Source organism: Ochotona curzoniae, unplaced genomic scaffold (genome assembly GCF_017591425.1).
Source record: "Ochotona curzoniae isolate NIBS_2020 unplaced genomic scaffold, NIBS_Ocur_1.0 patch14, whole genome shotgun sequence".
Taxonomy (NCBI): domain Eukaryota; kingdom Metazoa; phylum Chordata; class Mammalia; order Lagomorpha; family Ochotonidae; genus Ochotona; species Ochotona curzoniae.
The window spans coordinates 76,495-95,474 of NW_024466684.1; the positions used below are offsets into that span (position 1 = coordinate 76,495).

General features: G+C 39.9%; 1 protein-coding gene across 5 annotated transcripts in view; it reads right to left on the minus strand.

Annotated features, from left to right (window-relative positions):
• Positions 1–18,980, minus strand: part of LOC121166448 (N-terminal EF-hand calcium-binding protein 1-like) — a 102,242-nt gene that overhangs the window by 38,426 nt on the left and 44,836 nt on the right. For 2 of the 5 annotated variants that reach the window (XR_005885411.1, XR_005885412.1), the window contains exon 4: positions 17,857–18,028. The exons of the other annotated variants lie outside the window; for them this stretch is intronic. The gene's annotated coding sequence lies outside the window, so the exon portion shown is untranslated. The remainder of the gene's footprint in view (positions 1–17,856; positions 18,029–18,980) is intronic. 5 annotated transcript variants of the gene reach the window in all.

Sequence of the window (18,980 nt, forward strand, 5' to 3'; positions counted from 1 at the left end):
GAACAGCCTAAAATTCATCCACTACCTAGCTTCTAGGTTAGCTCAGATCTCCTCGGTTAAGGCCAATAGGACTGTCCGTTTCAGATGCCGATTGTACAGAGCACAGCTCCTGTTACCCACAATTTTTCCTCTACTGACTACAAACCGGAGTAAGCTCCCACATCCCTTCTTCAGGTTTAGAGATTATCTAGAAAAACTCACAGAACTCAGGAAAACATCATAGCTCTAATTACTGATTCATTAGGAGCGATCCAGGTCAGGAATAGCCAAGGTATGAGGGTGGGGAGCACGGAACCTCTAAGCCCTCAATCTCGGTGGTCACCCTCGTGGAACTTCTGTGTCCACCCGTGGGAAGCTCTTAGGACTCTTGTGGCGTGTTTTTACGGAGGCATAATTACATGGGCAGGATTGGTGAAATCACTGCTGGTCTTAGAAAATGCAGCTCTGCAGATCCAGGGATGGGCTTAGAGTCCCAACCCTCGGCTCACTGGATTGGCGCTTCAAGCCGCCACACTACAAAAGCCACCTCAATAGCATAAACTCAGATATGGTTGAAAGGCGCTTCTTATAAATAACAAAAGCTCCTTCCCTCTCCTCAGGAATTCTTTGGATCTTTGAAGCTCTGTGTCAGGAACCAGGGCCCAAAACTAAACAGATTCTTTTTAAACTACTATTTGACAGAACCACACGGAATTTAATGATTTAAATGGAAACAGAAATTTTTCATAGACAAAGATATAAGCAAGATACCAATACTCTAATTATATCCTATTCCTAAATCCTATGCCTTTCTTCTAACTGTACAATGAAGCCCAATTTCTGATTCTTATGGTATTGCTGTATCATATATTACATATTTATGTATTTATGAAAGATGACTTTGTTGACTCATCCTCCCCTCCTCCAATGTCTGCGATCTGTTATGACCGCTGGTTCCTGCGGCCTCTGACATGACACCAAATCTCTCCAAATCTGTACCTTCTTTCTATTCTTTACTATGTTGGTTCTTTATGTAACATGCTGGTGGTACAATGGGCTGCTACATGCACAAGCCTATTTTAAATTACGGAAGTGAATGTCAAAGTGAATCACACTCAAAGCTTCTCCACTTTATCATTTTTATGCAATTGTTTTTGCATTCAAGAAAATGAGCTGCAAAATCAATTAATTGTCTCTTCATAGTCCCCCCTTGATTCACTTCTCTTTTGTCCTTCCGATTCCTCTCTTCCACATCTCCGTTTTTTACTTTTCTCCCTCAGTTCCTTGTTGACAGCTGCGAGAAGTTTAAGTGATTTGTAGTTAATTAATGACTATTCAATTTGACAGGTTATATTCAATTATTCTTTTTCTTTTATACTTTTTGGCACATTAAGTTAATACTAACCTATATTCTCTTTTCTTTGCGTTTTGGAGAGTTCAAGCACAAAAAAGCAGATCATTTATAAAACAATAATTATAATTAAACACAATAACCAGTTATGGCTATTTCCTTAATGATTTTGTTACAAGAAGTAATACTGGGTATTTTTAAAATAAAAAGACCTATTATTTTCATTTTCTGCAAGAACAACACCAAGTCGGAGAGGCAATCAGACAAACTGCTGCTTTAGAGTTGAAGCTGTCATTTTAAAGTAGAAGCCCCAGGCTGGGCAGTTTGGCACACGCTTAGCACTCAACAATCATTACAGATGGGTAGAAAATAGCAGAAACCGTGAGAAAAACTTGAGTTTTTAACTAGGGCAGTCTCATGATTGAATGCATTTAAAACCGCAAGTCCTGTCATCAAAATCTTTTGTTATAAAAGACATCAAACCAATGGTAACTAACTTTTTCCCAAAATGAAACTCTCAAGTGTTGATTGAGGTAAGATTTTATGACTGTAGAATATCATAATTCCATTTCAACAGAGGCTAAGCAAAGTTCACAGATTAAATCTATTATGACACAGTTACAGTTTCCATTGGGATGACAATAACATGTCTGTTATTTTCTGTTTCTTTTTGAAGTAGGGAGAATAAGTTTAAGCACACTCAAATGGTAGAATAATTGTTCCTTCAATCTCCATGCTAAATCAAAAGATTTTTTTTTGTTATAATAACAAGGCTGGAAAATCATTATGTATTAGTGATCAAAATATGAGCAGTAATACTGAAAAGATGTGGACTCAAAGATTTTCTTTGACAACACATGTTGGCAAAATCGCTGGAATTGTTCCAGTCCTGAAAGGTTATCTTATATAACTTGCTTTAAAAGCGAACACCGTCTCCACAGCATTCAGAATAGCATGAGAGCTGGCACAAAGGTAATTAGATACCATTTTGTGTTAATTAAGGCTATGCTACTTTTTTTTCCACTCCGCACAGCTTGAGCTCTACTTCACAGAATTTGGGACATACCAGGTGGCCCTTCATGGGGCAAAACCCTTTTGTAAGCATCACTTTACAAGGTTCCCAAAAATCACTCAAAGAAAATACTTTAAAAATAAAGAGCATAGATGACACTTAAAAAAGGGGAAAAAAAAATCACTCCACTATTTGCAGCAAAAACCATGACTCACTTGGGAAAACTCTGTCCAGAATTTTTATCAAACCAATGACCTTTTTTTGTCAAAATGATAGAAAAAAAAAAACAAACATGTATTTCAAGCATCATTTTTAGGGCCTGGCATGATGGCTCGGTGGCTAAATTTTCACCCAACAAGCACCAGGCTCCCATACGAGCACCAGTTCCTGTCCTCGCTGCTCCACTTCTCATTCGTTTCTCTGCTTAATGTTCTGGAAAGCAAAGCCCTGGGATCCTGCACCCACATGGGCGACCTGGAGGAAGCTCTGGCCATTGCCGGGCACTTGGGGAGTGAACCAGCAGATGGAATATCTTTTTCTCTGTCTCATCTCCTCTTTGTATATCAGCTGATTTACCAAGAAAAATAAATCTCTTTTTTAAAAAGACTCATTTAAAAAAAAAACTCGTTAAATAAAAGCATGAAAGTATTAATGCATCAAATGCATTCTTGATGACAAATACTACTTGGAAGTTGTGTAGCATTCACATTTAACACTGTACCTTGTGTTTTAAAAATAAGTTTTTCCAATTAATGTACCTTATTATCTATTTGTGAAAAAAAAAAACACTGTAATTAGTGGAAGAGAAACCAATGCTCACTTCTAGAGTGAGCATTTTATTTTTTGAAAACCTAAGATAAATACCTGAAAATGAAGTTATAATTATTAAAGTATCATATTAAGTGATTGTAATTAACAATAAATAATTCATACTAAAACTAAACATATCTCCATATTGCGGCTTCTCATTTAAGGAGATAAGCAGTAACTGTGAAATGAAGACTAACATATCTAGATGTAAGAACACAATGCAGTATGCACCTCTACTTCCAGATCGAAGATGGACTTCCAATGAAACTGCTAAGCATATCTTGACAATAGGATGCTGGACTCTCTGCCATTGTCCATGCCCACAATGATGGACATATGACTGTGTGTGAAGAACTATACTTTAGTAATGATATAGGGGAACTCAGTGGGTGCTGGGCAGGGATAAGGGCCTATGGAACTGTATCATAAAATAATAACAATAATAATAAAAAGAAGCAAAATTTTTTAAAAAGAAAGAAAAAGACACATTTCTCTTTCCTACTTCCAACTTACAGGTGTTTCTTGGTGTGCTATGTCTCTAAGTAAGGATGTAGAATGGCATGAAGGAAAAAGGGATGGAGGATTTGGGAGATCTGGGTGCTATCCCAGCCTCAGTCATAATTTGGAGAAATCACATAGATTGTTTGAATTAATGTTTTCAATTAATTGGGGGGGAGTTAGAAATTCCTCACCTAAGCAAAATATTGTGTTGTTGCTGTTGTCGTTTCCCTTGACATATACTTCAGTATCCAAAAATACAAACGGAAGTGCTAGTTTATAAGAAAATAACGCTGTCTAAAAATTACGCTGGATTTTGCTTTTGAACAGTTTCTCGCCAACAGCTGGTGCCAATGAAATCTGCTCAAAAGAAATGAAGCAAGTCCTGGCATTTAGTGCTGAAACTGTCCTTGGGGTCCTGTCACCTAGTTATGTCTCACCGTTTTGGTTGGTGAACATGTAATAATGAGTTATAACAAAACACAGTGGGGCTTGTAGAAAGCCATCAGATCCATTTCTCTGCTATATACTGAACAATACTGAAGACCTTGTATTTATGACCCTGCAAATCACAGCTGCTTTTGAACCTGAAGGGAGAAAAAAACACAAGCAGAGGATATGCAGAAATATTCTCCCTTTTTTCCTCTGCTAAGGAGGGTGTTCATGTGCAGGTTTGTTTGTTTGTTTTTGCCTATATACAGGACGATACCCATAATTATCCCCTTATTCTAGCAAAGGAATGACATGGTCAGAAATACATAGCAGTGAAGTGATCTATGTCTAAATGCCACATTTCAAAGCAACGTTTTTAGCAATTACTCTCTTGCACCGTATATACCATCTACCCATTCAGACCATATCAGCTTCAGTAGAACCCTAGGCACACAGCAGGAACAGTATATTCTGAGCACCGCTGAGAAAGGCAATAAAGGAAAGCTCCTCCATCCATCTACAAGGCAGATTGTCTTAGAACTTGCTGGCATTACTGAGCATCACCGGAAAACCCTCTGAGTACGCTTATCACACTCTGAGGGTGCACAGTGCAGGGCTAGACTACCGAGAAAGTCATCTGCAGAGCAAAGAACTCCAGGAGACAAGCTGTTCTAGCCTACATAAAACACACAGCAAATAGCAACCAATGAGCCACCCACACAGGCAGACCCTCAAGAGCCCACAGACAATTTTCTTCCTCAGACAGCCTTTGCTGGGTGAGGTGCAGATTAACCATCCATCCCTCCCACTCAGCACTCAACTTTAGGAGATGAGAAATAACGGAAAAATTGAAAAAGAAGTAACATCACATCTACATGTTGAAGGACTCAGATTCGAAACAATCTTAAGCCCAAGGACAGCAATTGATCTTTGCAGCTGGAGATGGGTACACTGCATAGGAGGCTCCCTGGGGTCCATCTCAGGGGACCTCTAGGCTCTAAGTTTGGGGACTTGCATGGACTCCTAACTGTCAGGTCTTCCAAATCAGCACTGAAGCCGGTGCTGCTTCTCTATACCATTATCTGATGTTTCTTGCAGGGACTCTGAAGGCTTGCTTTTAGCTTTCAGAGCTGCCAACCACCGATATTCAATCCAGATGGTTCTGTTTTTCTCTCAAGACTGAAAACCTGTATGCTCAGTGGCCCCCTTTTCTTGAGTCCCTGACTATAAGTTACCGGCCATTTTCTATATTGCTAAACACTAGGAGAAAAGAAGGAGGCGGAGTTCCCAAATGTATGCAGTGCGTGGCTCCTGACACTTCCTACACGACCCCAAAAGCTTAAGTGATCTCCAATGTTCTACCATTACTGCAGCACACATTTTGAACCCATCCCTTTCTACACTATTCTAAGCTCTGTTTTCCAAAGAAAGCCTGTTGTACAAGTTCTCATTCGATTCTGATGACAAAGAATATGGCAGCAATTCCTGTCACTGGGACTCCATGCTTTCAAGTTCTTTCAGACATATTAATCTTGAAAGGTTATCTGCACTTATTTCTGATTAACTACTTCTAGTATTTGCATATGCTTAACACTGCCATGTTGTTCTTCCTGGCTCACACATTTTGGAATATTTGGTTTTTATCCACTAAAAGGTACCTGTGCCAACAACATAATTACAAGCAACCTCCTCCCTAGGAAGGGTCAGGACAGTGTTCAGAAAACTAAATGAATCTTCTGGCTTCACAGAGATCCTCATTTTCCCCACGCCCTGAACCCAGAAGGCCTCAGTGAGCCAGAGACTGGGTGTCACGTGACTGCACTTCCATGTACTCCTGGATTCACACATGCAGTTAGCACTTTCCTAAGCTAGCAGACTGAAGTGCACTTGAAGAGAAGATTTCACAAGTTCACTGCCATAAAGTATTAGTAACTCCATTTCATATCCAAAACTTGCAAACCACTAAACATTTTGCCTTGCCAGTGGCTTCAGAAGAAGAAGACTAATGTGCCTGAATGCAGGCAGGGCATCATACAGAGACTGATTCAGGGCCAGTGCTGTGGTTCAGTGGGTTAAGCTGCCCATTTGCAATGCCTGCAACCCACATAAGAAGTTTCCTCTCCCCCTTTCCCTTCCCCTCCCCCTCCTCCCTATCCTCCTCCTCTTCCTCCACCACCTCTTCCTCCTCCTCTTCTTCTTCTCCATTCCTCCTGTTATTCTGCCTTTCAAATCAATCATCAATGAATAAATAGACAAAAAGATTGATTCAATAAGAGGCTGAAGAGGGTAATAGTAAAGAGAGTCCCAGCCCGGACCCTCACTCTCTGTTTGCCTTTGGGGAAATTCCACTCAAACTCATGGCAACTTGGTTTCTTCATGTGCAAAAAAGAATCAGTCATAGGGTTAGTCTATGTAGCGGAATGGATGGGAGGTTCTTGGGTACAGCACTTGATAAATGACCCAGAAATGTTTACCATGGTCACTTCACTATAGATGAGTTTAAATCTGTCACCTCCAAACTTTGCAGAGCAGAATGTTTCAGCAAACTCAGGAAGACCAGAGGCAGAGACCCCTCCCGGTGGCGCTCCGGAACTGTTTTCAGGTAACAGAGCATTAGCCTCTTCCCTTGTGCTCCTGTTTCCAGGCTTGTGACCTCCCATCCATTCTGTCCCCTTCGCCTTCATCTTTTAAAGCTGTAAGCCTTGTCTAGTCTCTTCCGTCTTTAGGAATCTCCAATGGCTCTGCTCTGACACGAGGATAGCAATCATAACGCCCTGCAGGTTCCGTAGCTCTTTCAGCCAGGTCCTGTGTCTTTCTAGCCTCTCTCTGCAGCCCCTTTAAAGGTGACGCCGTAATGTGATGTCTAACAGCTTCCCACACAATGCCACCTTCTCACCTAAAGGCATCTGTGTATTTCACTCTTCTGTTCCATTTCCTCTCTCACCCATAACTGTGCCTCTTCTTGATAAATATCTCAAGTTATTTCTAAGATATCTTAGGGGATCCTTTAGAGGCAATTAGTGCACCCCTAACTCATCCACCCCATGACATTGTATTTCCCTGTCATAATTAATCAAGTTATTACTTATCTGCTTTTTCTGATAAACTATAAATACATCAGTTATCACTATAGCTCTGGAACCTAGCACAGCATCTGGCCCACACAAAAAAACTAGGGAAGTTTTTTTTAAAAAGAATGACAAGTTAATTCTATACAGGCAAGGCACAACTCATTTAATGGTTTGAGTGAGATGTAGGTTGATTTCAGAGTTCACATGTAACTACCTTTCTGCTGGATGCAGTCCCTTGAAATTTCCAAAGAACTCCTCTGTTCTTTTGTGGCAGCATAATGCAATATTTTAACTGTTTTTGCAACAGCACCACTCACATAAAACCAACTCAGAAAAGGTTGGCAAGGTCTGGCGCGATAGCTTCATGGTTGAATCTTCACCTTGCATGTGTCAGAATCCCATACGGGTACTTGTTCGTGTCCCAGCTGCTATGTTTCCCATCCAGCTCCCCGATTATGGCCTGGGAAAACTATCAAGGATGGCCCAAAACCTTGGGATCCTGCACCCACATGGGAGATCTGGAAGAAGCTCCTGGCTTCAGATGGCTTTGGTCATTGTACAAGCAGACAGAGGATCTTTCAATATCTCCTTCTCTCTATAAATCTGCCTTTCCAATAAAAAATAAATCTTTTTTAAGAGAAAAAACTGATAACAACTTTTTAAACATCAAGAAGGAAAATGAGCTGTGGTTCTTGCTCTTTAGGCCAGAGTGTTGAGTCTGATAAAGATGTATTACTGCCCCCTCCCTACTCCCACCAGAATTAAAACATTCACTATCTTTTCTCTGTTTTTAAACCTAGATTAACAAGTCTTACATCACAGAATTTAAATCACAAAATAAATCAAGGATGGAAATTTTCTGTGTAGCCAAACTGGAGGGAAGATTTTTTGCTATGGGTTTTTTTTTTTAAAGATTTATTTTTATTATGTTTTTATTGGAAAGGCGGATATACAGAGAGGAGAGACAGAAAGGAAGATCTTCCGTCCCATGATTCATTCCCCAAGTGAGTGCAACGACCTGTGCTATGCCGATCCAAAGCCAGGAGCCTCTTCCGGGTCTCCCACGCGGGTGCAGGGTCCCAAAGCTTTGGGCTGTCCTCGACTGCTTTCCCAGGCCACAGGCAGGGAGCTGGATGGGAAGTGGAGCCGCCGGGATTAGAACCAGCGCCCATATGGGATCCCGGGCGTGCAAGGCGAGGACCTTAACCACTGCGCCACTGCACCGGGCCCCATGCTATGGGTTTTTAAATCTACAGTAATAAGGATGACAAATTTTCATATATTACTTCAGAGACTAATTTGAAAATGCAAATATTAGCATATACCTCCCTGAAAACATGCTATAGCTTATTGCTTCTATCCCTTATCTGCATTCCTAGGGAAGAGGAATTCTGCTGCTAACATTATAGTTAGTGCTGCTATAAGCCTGTGATTATAAAGTAAACTGAAAGCATGTTATTGCAAAAATGAAAGGAAAAAAAAGGAATGAGGGACGAAGAAGAAATGGAGGGAGAAAAAGAGGAAGAGAAGTATAATTATCTTCTTAGAATTCTACTTAAAATACATGCAATTTATTCTCCTTATATAATTTCTTTTTGAAAGTTAAAAAGACATATCCCTATTAAGTTTTCATGAGCAAATCAAGATATAAACAAAGTCATTTCCACTGACTTTGAAGGGAGTTTGAAATGAGAATTGTACGAGTAAAATCTGGACTGGGAACTCAGAATACACATAGAAATGCAAAAAGACAATTAGAATGATCAGCAAATAGAAATGCACTGACTTGAGATCTCTCCCATCCTACTCTAAGTATAGTCATAACAATTTGTCAACATCAAACTTGGAGGAGTCTTACAGCCGGAACTGAAACGAACTAGACAAAAGAAGGATTTCAGGGACACTTAACACAATTCCATTATTTCCATTAATACTTAAAAATAAAGTTTCATTCTTTTTTATTTTTAAGGATTTATTTGTGTATTTGAAAAACCTATGGAGAGACAGAGATGAAGAGACCCTGCATCCACTGATTGGAACTCCTGATAGCCATAATGTCCATGGCTTAGCCAGGTTGAAACCAGGAGCCCAGAGCTTCATCTGGGTCTCTCCATCGCTTTTAACAGGGCAGTAGGGGGAGCTGGATCAGAAGTATAACAACTGGGACAGGAGGTAGCAGCCTTATGGATGACAGTGTGATTGGTGACAGCAATAAGCCACAATGCTGATCCTATAAAGGTCATTCTTCGTGAATGCACAAAGAAGGTCTGATCAAGTAATAAGATTTCATTTCCTTAGTTTCGTATTTTCTTACATGCTTGACCTACAGCAAAGGCAAGGGACCTCCCTGAGATGAACACAAGAACCCAGTATCTCTTTTAAAATTATTTTTGAACGTTTTCATTAATAATTTAAAAAAAATTTTTAAAGATAGGTTATTCAAACTTAATGATTCTTGGTCAGAAAGTTAAATTTTCATTTATTACCAAGAACTGATCATTATAAAGATCCTAGATTAAAGACAGCTGTGAAGATGATAATTTAAAAAATATATATTTCAGAAACAGAGAGTAGGGAAGAAAGAGCAAAAAACGAGAGAGAAACTGAGTGTGAGAGTAAGGGAGCAAGGGTGAGAGAGAGAATACTGAATTCACTGGTTCTCTGCCTTAATATCCACACTAGCTAGGTCTGGGGAGTGCCAAGACGAGCAGCCTGAAGGCAGAAGCTCAATCCATGTCTCCAACATGGTTAGGAGGAGCCTGGTTACGTGGCCCTGTGTCTATACCAGCAGGAATCTGGGGTCAAGAGCCAGAGTCAGACATTGAGTGTAAGCACTGCAGCACAGAACATGTGCCTGTCTCACCATAGGGGTTAATGTCTGCGCTGAAGATGGAAATGCCAGTGCATCGCAATGCCTTCTCACGTTCCTCAGGCAGAGCAAGCAGGACATTTGACTCCTTTTCAACAGGAATGGCTACCCTCCATGAATTATTGAGTAACACTTTCTATCAATCACTGTGTCATTCTCGCTTAAACATAAGGTAATAATTGTTCATGTATGCATATTCATGACCCATGCTATTATTGATAATTACAAATCCTTACTGAACAAATGAATGAGCAGTTATGAAGTAAAAGACTAATTTCTTGCAAGCTGTAAGTTCAGCTGGAACAATGGCTGTCAAATCTGACAATGTGAATTCTCACTGGGAAATAACAATTCACAAAAAGTGAAAGAGAAACAATCTTTGTGGTAGTCTCAGCAATAATATCAGTTTGATGGCAGTGAAGACAGGATGATGCACAGAAAGCTGCCACTGCAAGAAACCAAAGCCCTTCAGTCCACTGCATGCACATTCAAACTGTTCTGTCATTATTTTTAGTCTAATGTTGATTCAAAATAGATTTGCTGAAAAAATGGAAATGAAACCACTACCTTTATTAGCGAATGAGACAAGTTGACACCCATATTGGACTTATTTCTTATTAAATGTCCAGCTAACTGTTAAAAGCAATTGGTATTTTATCTGTTTTTTTGCTTTTTCTCTCACTGAGAAACCTTTCATGGCAAAAAAAGAAATGCAATGTTCTACATAGTGGGAGCTTCTTTTTAAGTAACAAAACTTTAATATGTAAATGAATACCCACTAATTATAATAGAAAAAAGAAATTGTTCATTTGAACATATTTTGTGTCTGTCTAAAAAGAAAAATAATCCACATTTACATTGAAATTAAAAATAACATCTTGTAAGTCACATAAACAGAGTACTATTTTAAAAGGGAAGGAATCTTTGCAGTTGCTTGAGTTTAATTAATAGTCAAAAGCCAAATTTATCATACTCTGCTCCTGACCAAAAATGTCAATTCTCTTTTATTTGATGGGATCCTATAATGGCATTACAATCAGACAGCATTTAAATTCTAAAAGTCACCATCAATGTCGTTTCATGCCTCTCAGAGCTAATCAGTATATGCTGCTTCTATATCAATCAATTAGCCAAATATTTATTCAATGCTATAGCGATTTCTGGAAGCAATAGGGAACAAAGTCCTTATTTCAAAAGAATTTAGTGATGCCTGATGACAAGATTAGCATACTAATGGAACAATTATAAAAAAAAAAAAAAGCCCTTAAAACCCAAAAGAAAAATCATAATAAAATTTAAATAACAGCCTGGCGCGGTGGCGCAAGTGGTTAAGGCCCTCCCTTGCACGCCCGGTATCCCACATGGGCACCGGTTCTATCCCGGCAGCCCAGCTTCCCTTCCAGCTCCCTGCCTGTGGCCTGGGAAAGCAGTCGAGGACAGCCCAAAGCTTTGGGACCCTGCACCCGTGTGGGAGACCCGGAAGAGGCTCCTGGCTTTGGACCGGCATAGTATCAGCCATTGCGCTCACTTGGGGAGTGAATCATGGGACGGAAGATCTTCCTCTCTGTCTCTCCTCTCTGTATATCCGCCTTTCCAATGAAAAAATAATAAAAATAAATCTTAAAAAAAATAAATCTTTGAAAAAAAATGTAAATAACACCTTTACTTCTGCAAGCTGGCTTCATAGTAGAGTGGATTAAGCTCCTGCCTCAGAGGACAATATCTCATAGCAGCAATGGTTTGCATCTCACCTGCTCCATTTCAGATCCTGCTCTCTGCTAATGCACCTGGGAAGGCAGTGGAAAATGCCCCAAGTGCTTGGGCGCCCACCACTCATGTGGGCGACCCAGGTGGAATTCTAAGATCCTCACTGTGGCCTGGCCCAGTGCCGATCTTGCAGCCATCTGGGGAGTAAACCAACAGGAAGTCCTTTCCCTCTCTTTTCCTTCTCCCTCTCTAGATACATATTTCTCTCTGCCTTTCTTTTTTTTTTTTTAATACGTAACTCTGATTTCCAAAATAAACAAATGAATCCTTAAAAAATAAGCTCTTCAGGCCCGGCGCGGTGGCGCAAGTGGTTAAAGGTCCTCGCCTCGCACGCCCGGGATCCCATATGGGCATCAGTTCTAATCCCGACAGCCCCGCTTCCCTTCCAGCTCCCTGCCTGTGGCCTGGGAAAGCAGTTGAGGACGGCCCAAAGCTTTGGGAACCTGCACCCGCGTGGGAGACCCGGAAGAGGCTCCTGGCTTTGGACCGGCATAGTATCGGCCCGTTGCGCTCACTTGGGGAGTGAATCATCGGACGGAAGATCTTCCTCTCTGTCTCTCCTCTCTGTATATCCGCCTTTCCAATGAAAAAATAATAAAAATAAATCTTTAAAATAAAAAAAAAATAAGCTCTTCACTTTAAAAGCACGCAATAGAGAATCAAGACGGTGGAGTAGCGTAAGGGCACATTTATACGGATGAAAAAACATTTAATCAGGATGAAGCAGAGAGGACATATTTCAGGAAATAGGAAAGGACAGAACAACAGCAGAGGGGTACCTGGAGACTGACAGACACAGGAAAGCAGCGGACACAATGGTGTGGTGTTGCAGTGACTGATACTCCAGCAGCATTCAGCTAACAGCGATCTGAACTCCACCAGCAGCCAGAACTCCACCAGCAACCAGATGGGAAGGGACTTTCACTGGGAGCTTGGGAGGTGAACCCAGACAAAGAACTGTCCGTCCTGCTGGTCCGTTTGATTTGACCAGGAGCAGAGACAGAGCAGCACATCCCAGATGGGCAGTGAGGGAACAGGGTGGATTTCACAGCCCCGCCAGCCTCCTAGAGTCGAATTGGAAGCCATTTTGCATCAGGAGGCAAAGGCAAGGGAAAGGACTGAGCATATACTGGGCTGGGAGTGAGCTCATTTCTGACTCAGTGAACTGTAGCAATGTGGCATTCTATAGATGCCATCCAAGACTGTCTGGAGAGCCCTCAGACCTGATGGCCAGCAGATCAAGAACTCTAGTAGGGGCACGTCAGGTGCCATTTTGTGTAGTGTGGCAAAAGTTTTAGGACTGCAGGGGACAACAGTGAACTGCACATGTGCTGAGCTTGCAAGAACTCACTAAGGATTGCACTGGTCCTGCAGGAAAATAATACCGACTGTGGCATCGTACTGGTCAAAATAGGCCCATGTGGCACCCAGACATACGTCCAACAGGTTCCAGCAAGGTCAGCACCACCAACAACCTGGTTATATAGGATGCCTGGTGTCTCTCTAAGCCTGGAACCCACTCTAACTGGAAGAGGGAGAAAGGTTGCATAGCCAACAGTGCAGCCTTAGCATAGTATCAAAGGAGGTGGAGAGTGGTGAGCCAAGAGCTGGAGCTGTGGTGACCACAGTGGAAATCTGACATAAAAACCTAAACCTGGAACTTGCTGGAGGTTGTGGCACAAGTGGCTGCAAGCAAAAAGTTGTGTACCAACTGCAATAAGTAAAATCCCATTGTAGACCTGTGGGTGACACAGCTTAGAAACCTGCCCCAAGGAGAAGACTCTGCTAACCAGAAGTACAATGACCAAGAGCAAAAGAAGAGACAAAGGCACAATGAATATTGTTGAAGACTCCCCTGCAAAGGAGCAAACCCTATGCCAATCTCAGAGTTAACTGAGGAAGACATCAAGAAAATGGGGCACACAGTTTCCATAAGACTCATTTTAAAGCTTCTAATCAAAAATGAAAAAGCACATGCAAGAGTTCAAAGAATTTAAGGAAACAATAAAGCAAATCAAGGCTGGTATATCAGAAATTAAGAACACAGTACAGCAAATTACAAGTACAGTGGAGAGTCTCCAAAATAGAATGAAGTAAGCAGAAGAAAGAATCTCAAAATTGGAAGATATTTCCTGTCACCAGGGAGAAGCAAACAAAAAGCTGGAAGCAGAGCTGGATCAGGCCAAAAAAAGTATTCAAGAATTGAAAGACACTATTAAGAGGCCAAATATAAGAGTTATGGGAGTCCCAGAAGGTGCAGAAAGAGAAGCTGAGTTTGCAAATGTATTTAATGAAATAATAAGAGAAAAGTTCCCTAATCTGGAGAAAGAATTGGGAAACAAGATCCAGGAGGGACACAGAACTCCCAACAGGCTTGATCAAAAGCGATCTTCACCAAGACACATGATCATCAAGCTCTCTTCAGTTGAACATAAGGAAAAGATCCTTAAATGTGCACGTGAAAAAAATCAATTGACATATAAAGGAATGCCAATTAAACTCACAGGAGATCTCTCACAGGAAACTCTACAGGCAAGAAGAGAATGGAGTGACATATTCCAGATTCTAAGAAAAAAAAAAAAAGTCGGCCTAGGATAACATACCCAGCAAAGCTTTCTTTCGTCTTTGAGAATGAAATAAAATTCTTCCACAGTAAAGAAAAGTTAAAAGAGTTTGCCTCTTCCAGACCTGCCCTACAATAACACTTACAGATGTCGACAGAGTAGAGGAATAGCACCCAACAAAACCAAAGGCAAACGGGAAGAACATCCCAATAAAATGACAGCACAAAACTAAACCAATGAACAACCCATTCCTAAAATGACAGGACCAAAGTACCACCCATACATATTAAACTCTGAATGTAAATGGCTTAAGCTCAATCAAACGTCATAGATTAATAGACTGGATTAAAAAACAAAACCCATCTGTTTATTGTCTGGAGGAGACACACTTCACCAACAAAGATCAGCAGAAACTATATTGCATGGGTTTTGTTGTTTTCTGTTAGTTTCATCTCTTCAAAACACTTTCTTCTGATTAAATTCTTCAATGACTCATAGATCATGCAGTGGCATCATTTTCTTCAAGAAGGTTCTTGATTTTCATTTCTTCAGCTACACGTTAGTCATTTAGTAGCATGTTATTTAACTTCTTGGTGTTGTTAATTTCTTTTTTCTCCCTGATGTTGATTTTGTTTTGTGGTTCTTCATTTAAGGGGATGTATAGTAGCCATGTAATAGAGACTGTCATATCTAGTAACATGTCATTTAATTTCATAGCATTGTAAATTTCTATTTTTCTTTTTATTGTTGATTTTGTATTATGACTTTTCATTTAAGGGAATGTACAGTAGCTGTGAAATGGAGACTAACATCCAGATGTGAGGATGCAGTGTAGTATGCATTTCTGCTTCCAGACAAAGATGGACTTCCAATGAAACTGTTTATTATATCTTGACAATAGGATGCTGGACTCTCTACCATTGTCCATGCCTGCAATGATGGACATATAACTGTGTATGAAGAACTATATATTAGTAACGATATAGAGGAACTAGGTGTGGGGAGGGAATTTGGGAAAGGATAAGGGAATATGGAATTGTATCATAAAATAATAATAATATTAAAATGTAAACAAAAAATAAAAACAAATAAATAAAAGCACACAATGACTTTCTGCTTCTTTGTAGTTCACATTTGTCTCAAGACTTCTGAAAGTGCATGGGATCTTAGGGAAGAACAGCTCTAACTGCTGTAACAAACTAATGATTCCTGAGACTAATGTGGAAAGTCTGTGCTCTGGTAGCAATGGTGAAGCCTGAAGAAAAGAGGACAGAATTGGTTGGTGCATTGGCCATGTGGGAAGAGGCAATCCATGAAGTGAGCAGCATGTGTTTTAAAGTAATGAGGACTGAACATTTATTACACTGATTTCATCCATCTATTGGCATTTGTGAGATAAGAAAGAGCATTACATTTATGTGAATAGATAATTCACCTAGGTTGCTCAGTAAGCAGTACTCATTCTGATCAGTAATTGATTTTACTTAAGGCATTGCCTACTGGCAATAATGATTAAAGGATTATTCAGTTTTTATTGAGTGGAACAGCTGACAAGCAAAAAATAACTTGCTAGATATGGTCAGAAATGTAAAATATCTGAAATAGTTTGAAAGCAAAGGCCTTCATACACTGATTAAAAGAAGCAGTAAAACTGAGTGTTCTCAAGAACAACAGAGAAAAGAAGGCGAGCACAAAGCAACGGGAGGGAGTAATGAGTAAGTCTAAACGAAGATGAATTCCAAGTGTGCAGGTAGGACAGAGCGAGGGGAACTGGGCAAAGAATGGAAACAATGTCTACAGAAGAAAAGGGAATAACATTTCTACACTGAAGCAACTCCCACACTGTAAAAATCCTATACAATAGATATTAAAAGTTAGGCAACAAAGGCACTAATTAAAGCAATTACCTCTATACTGTACATCCAAAGATAGTGTACAGCTAGAGAGGAGTAACCATCTTTTCCTCCAGAATAAAACACCTCTACGTGATTTTTAAATTCGTCTTAGAATATTTTGATTTATGATATAAAACTACGGCTAACATATGAGGTTGTATCGAAGGTGTATGGCAATGGATAGTTTGAGTTTTGTTTACAGTCACACCTGTGAAAATCCAAGTCATTTACAGATACTATCTGGGTGATTTAGAGCAAGCTATTTAACTTCCTTCTTCTGATCATTCCATTGCAGCCTGTCGATAATAATACATTTCTATTTGGTTTCTGAGATGAAAGAAGATGCTGCAAATTATTGCATGGCACATAGTAATTAAAAAATGCTCTTTAATTCCTTTAATTCATTCAATTAAAAATTAAACATTTCTTTTAAAAATTGTTCTTTTGAAAATCATATCTACTTTGGAACAAATCTGGTCTGGTTACTACCATTATTTTAGATAAAACTGGTACTTCTAGGATAAAGGATAAGCCATTCTCACATCATTAAAATTCTCTCCTTAATAAATCCCCCAAACTATGTTAGACTTCTTAATTATCAAAAAGAATTTTGTTGTTTGATTCTGGCACTATTCCCCCAGGGAGAAATCCTCTGAACCAATCCACACCATGAATTGTGGGGTGACTTAGTTTAGGAGGAATGGCCATGTGCTAAAGAAACACTTTAACAGGAATGAAAAGAATGTTTAAACTATTCTCAGGAAATAACCACTTTTTTTTCCCCCTTCCACATCTGTGAGTTGAAGAAACAGATGGTCAAAGCAAATAAATGAGTTTGTGCAATTACTAAAGTCAAAGCAACATCCCCCCAAAATGTGTGAATGATAGATAAATCTGATGACCATGCTAGTTCTCTTGGACTAATGGAATCAGTGCCTGGAGACCCAGTAACAGATTAGTGAGTCATGGCAAGCTTACAAGACTTCACCTCAGTTTATGCTTCTGTCACTCACAACCGGTAAGCCCTGCTTACCACAGTATCATTTTCTCTCTTGTGATTCTGGTCAAATAGAGCCTAGAAGAAGCTGAGGAAAAACTGTCTAACAGGTATTTAGCTTTCCTGCTACAGCTTTTGGCCTGTTAAAGACCATTCATCCCTCGTTTGGCATACAAGAAGTGTCTCACCTGCATGCTGTGCTTTCTGCCAGCATCCTCTTGACCAGTTTAGGCTACGTCTGAGCACTTGTAATGCCATTTTAGTAAGGCTCCTTAACCCTATCTGTGCGGCTGGATCTCAACCCTGAAACATCTACACTCTGTCTACTAATTCCAGTCTGATGGACTCTGATTTTCACTTTGTTCTCTTGACACATTGCTTCTTGCCCTCTCCTGCTCCTTCTCCCTCACTCCTTCATTTTCACTCCTTCTCCTCAGTCATGCCACACTTGTTGAATAGCACCTGGGATTGTGACTTGCTGCATTTTTTTCTAAACACTTAAGTCTTGACATTTTTTGTAAGCCTCCAGTTCTAAATAAAGCTAGTTTAGTTGTGTTAATACAAAGGTCTCTCTTGTCCACTACTGGAATTGAAATCAACTTTGTACGCACAATGCCATGCAGGGTTTGGGGCTCATTCCAGGAGTCATGCCTTTGCCTTCTTTTCCCGCTTTCCAGAAACCATGTCTACTTAAGCAGTGAGGTGGATAACTCAAGGAGGAAATCTTGCGTAAAGTAAAGTTGGATAACTTTACAAACCAGCTCTTCAAGCTTTACAATTTCACTAGAATGCAACAATTTAGAATAAGCAACTTTTTTTCAGAAGTAGAATTCTGCCATCTGACACAATTTTTATAATTACTTCTCAATTATTATGGGAGTTTATCCAATCATTGATGCATGAAAGCTGCCTTCAACTGTTAGAAAGACCTGTCATAAAATATTTATATTCTGAATGGCCCTAAGGGACAGAACTAAGTGGAAGTTTAGAAAGACAAATTACACTGTAGTTTAAGAAAGAGCTTTTGAAACTTTCAGAGGCAGCTCTTTTAGGAGGTGGTGATATTTTTGTTGCATTAGTGTGCTTCAGTGATTGAACAAGTTTGGAGTTAAAATTTCAGTGTTCAGCACCCAAAACTTATTTTAACTTAGAACAAAGAACTGTTGACTTAGATACATCAGTTATCTGTCCTTTGTCACAAGCTGCATATGAAGGCCATGCAACCCTTTAGTGTATGCCCATTTTTTCATCCTGCAATACAGCTTCCATCTGATCTGCCATTTGCTCTGCCCTGACAATCTGCAAGTCCAAGTTGCTACACTCTGAGAGGATCATACTGGTCTCCAAGGCATCTTTCTCTCCTCTTCTGCTATGACTTAACCAGCAGGATTTATGCTAAATTCTACATATTTTCCTCTAACTCAAAAATCTGGATAAGCTGGGTTTTTTTTTGTGAGTGAGAACACTTGTGATAAACCCTAGAAGGTTCCTGTTGACCTAATGCTCGTCCTTGTGAATATTTTTGCTCTCCGTCTGCTGTGGTAGCCTTACTTTATAAGCTACTAAACTGCAGATTTGTTTTTTGCTTATTTATCTCCAGGCTTAAGTTTTGTAGAATCTAACTTTTTTTCCTCCCTGAATGGCAACTCTTAGAAAAGTTGACCAAAATGCATAGTTCTCTGGTAGAAGAGAAAGAGGTAAAACTAGGTAAAATAGGAAATTAATAATTATTTTT